The 3,247-nt window shown below is 36.2% G+C and overlaps 1 long non-coding RNA gene across 1 annotated transcript; it reads right to left on the bottom strand.

Moving 5' to 3' along the window:
* Window positions 1-2,673: 2,673 nt before the first annotated feature.
* On the bottom strand, window positions 2,674-2,964 carry LOC107694895 (uncharacterized). Its single transcript, XR_001634932.1, has 2 exons — window positions 2,849-2,964; window positions 2,674-2,757 (listed from the first exon to the last, which is right to left on the bottom strand). It is a non-coding gene; the product is annotated as an uncharacterized LOC107694895 (long non-coding RNA).
* Between the last annotated feature and the right edge of the window lie 283 nt (window positions 2,965-3,247).

The following is a 3,247-nucleotide window of genomic DNA, read 5'->3' as shown; positions in this document are numbered from 1 at the left end:
CGACCACAATATAATCTCTTTTTTTTTTCTCTTTATTCTCTGTCTTTTTTTCTCTTTATTTCTTTTATGTTTGTGATTATGCTTTGTACTAGTTCATGATATTATAAGTCCCCCTGTAATGGTCCTTTTGGTTTCTCCCATCTCAACTGAGTAGCTAATAACATCTACACCTGTGACTCACTGCATCTGCCATTAGAAGCTCTGATTGCTATAGAAACAGAGAGTGTTCTATGAGCACTTAGGACTGCACATAAGCGTTGACTGTTCCAGCCTGAAAAATGCTATTTTTTAATCATGATTTGAGCATTCATAAACAAAATTTGTTACAGTAATAAATGCCTACTGAAGTGAAGTTATGGGTTTTTGTAAGAAAAATATCCACATTTCAAATTTTGATGAAAACCTAAATAACTTTTTTTTCTTCCTTTTCTTTTTTCTTTCTTTCATTTTTCCTCAGATGGAGCTTCATCACCTCTTACTCTTAAGCCAGGTTTTGGCATTTGCTTCTGGATCAACTTCCATCCCTAGACTGGGTTTCCCTGTTAAACCGACACTAGAGTTTCTGCATTAACAGGAAAGTGAGCCAGCCAAGATATTCCCAGGAGCAAATACCTGTAGCATTGTTTTGAGGCTGCCCATGCATCATGTATTTGACGACTTTGGGGATTATATGAAGGAGGGCATTTTACAGGCACCCATATTCGGGGTAATGTAGTTTATTGCCTCACCCCATTACATATTGTTATTTCCTCTTCTTTCTTGTTTTCTTCGTCATTTGTTGTGAAAAAGGACTAAACAGATGTACATGTATTTGTCATAATAGTGATGAATAAAATTCTTTATTCATAGCACCAGCTGTGTTTGTGTACACTAAAAAAATTTAGATTTTGTTTTTAAGAACTCATTCCACTCACTCATACGTCAATTTGTGATGTTAAAATTGATATAATTCATATACATAAAGTCCAGACTTGTGTACGGAAGAGGATTAGGGCCAAGCAATAAAAAATACAAAATAAAACCATCTCGAGATTAAAATCGTTAAATTTAGAGAAAAAAAATCGTTAAATTTCCAGAAAAATGTCAAAATAAAATGTTGAGATTAAACTCGTTAAATTTCGAGAATAAAGTAATTATGTTTGAGAAAAAACTCGTTAAAGTTCGAGAAAAAAGGTAAAAATAAAATGTTGAGAATAAACTCATTAAAGTACGAGAAAAAAAGTCATTAAATTACGAGAAAAAAAGTCGTTACATTTCTAGAAAAAAAGTTGTTAAATTTCTAGAAAAAAGTCGTTAAATTTCTAGAAAAAAAGTCGTAAAATTTCTAGAAAAAAAGTCATAAAATTTTGAGAAAAAAAGTCGAAATAAAATGTTGAGAATAAACTCATTAAATTACGAGAAAAAAGTCGTTAAATTTCGAGAAAAAAGTCGAGATAAAACACACTCGTGTCAAGTTCATTTAATCTCGATGGACAGTGTCACATAGTGTCTGCAGTGGCGTAGGTTGGAGAGTAATGCACATGGATAAAGCATATGATGCAATTGACTAGGGTTCGAATCCGTCTTTAGCCAAATTTGCTTCCTTTTCTCATGACATATCACATAGGAAAAGTGGAAATCAATTGCCTAACAAGTGTTTAATAATAATGAATTATTTAGGGGTAGGGTGGGCTTTGTTGTCCCAATAAGGCAGCATCTATGTAATAATTTTAATAAATAAAATCATTTACACTCTTCTGTACGTCCAGAATATCTGTTCGGACAATGGGCCTCATTCATGAAACACGAGCAGAACAAATTTTTGTGTAAATCGTTCGTAAAGCTGTTCTGACGTAAATTTTCGGATTCATGAAAGTGTTCGTATTTTAAAAATGTTAGTTGGTACGAAAGAAATTGACACCTGCTCCCTACCATTTTTTTGTAGCTGGGAGTTGATAAAGTGTTTATCTTTGGGTAAAAGCAGCGCTGTCACTGTCACTTTTTACCCAACCGTCCAATCAATGGAAGAGGGGCGGGACAAATACTACACCGACCAATCATCCTACTTGTACAACAACTGAACAACAATAGAGAAGTTAACATTGCTGGTTACTGCATTTTTATATTCAGTAATATTCTTCAAAATTAGATACTAGTAATGCGTTACTGCCGTGGATATTCCAAATCATAGCAACTAAAGCGTATCAGCTGGAAAAACGGTGTGCCACCAAAGCGTCCTCCAGCGCCACTAGCTGGTCGTTTTCAGAAGAGCACCTGACATTTTTAAGCTGGCTAAAAACGCTTTGGTGGACACACGTTATTGAATATACGCAGCTCGAGTTCCTGAAAAGGAACGTCTCCAGGTTACGAATGTAACCATGGTTCCCCGAGGGAACGAGACGCTGCGTCTCAGTGACATACTTCCGGCATCCCTGTGAGCGCTTGCTTCATTCCTAGAAGCTGACGCTGGTTCCACCGCACGTGCTTTTATAGCTTCCTGGTCGCAACGTTACCCGCCCATGACGTCTCGCCCATCTATTCGACTGATTTCATATGTGATTCAGAGCATGGTCACGCTGGGGGCGTTCCCAAAGCGTTTCCGACGCAACGTCTCGTTCCCTCTGGGAACCATGCTTACATTCGTAACCTGAAGACCTGTTTTTAAGCTTCAATGTGAGTTACTGTTACCATTACCTTTCTCCACAAAAGCTGGCATGGCAGTTCTACTTCTGACACTGGAAATGTTCCTGTGCATATTGGACACTGGTCTTCAAGTGCCTACACATTAAAGACAAAAATGTATGCAGGGCAAATTTTGTAAAATAGGAATTGATAATTGACAATGTTCAATTTAGCTTTGCTTGTGTACCTCCTGAGGGTGATTGCAACATTGGATGATGTTGCATCAGGTCTAAGGTTTTGCCTTGAAGATGTTGCCTCCTCTATCAACACCAAATCTTCTTCCTGCAAACAGAAAAGAAAAATGTGATGTTCTACTGATAGAATTCTAGGCTGTAGGGAGTAGTCACAAATAAAAACACGTCTCAGAAGTCATATTGAAATTTGGAAGTTTTTGCTGTTTGTTCATGTTTAAAAGGTGTACAGCTATGGAGTTCATTTTGTGTCTCAAACATTCTGTGTTTGAGAGTAAAACTAATTATTTTGTAATTAAAAAATAAAAGATTGCAAAAAAAAAAAAGTCTTCTTAAGAGTCAAAAATAAAGAAATTGAAAACAAAATAATTTGCAGAGCGTGTAAATCTTTGAAA

The sequence above is a fragment of the Sinocyclocheilus anshuiensis genome, unplaced genomic scaffold (genome assembly GCF_001515605.1).
Source record: "Sinocyclocheilus anshuiensis isolate Anshui unplaced genomic scaffold, SAMN03320099.WGS_v1.1 scaffold418, whole genome shotgun sequence".
Classification (NCBI taxonomy): domain Eukaryota; kingdom Metazoa; phylum Chordata; class Actinopteri; order Cypriniformes; family Cyprinidae; genus Sinocyclocheilus; species Sinocyclocheilus anshuiensis.
The sequence above is the reverse complement of the archived record's forward strand: the minus strand, read 5'-3'. Positions and strand labels throughout refer to the sequence as shown.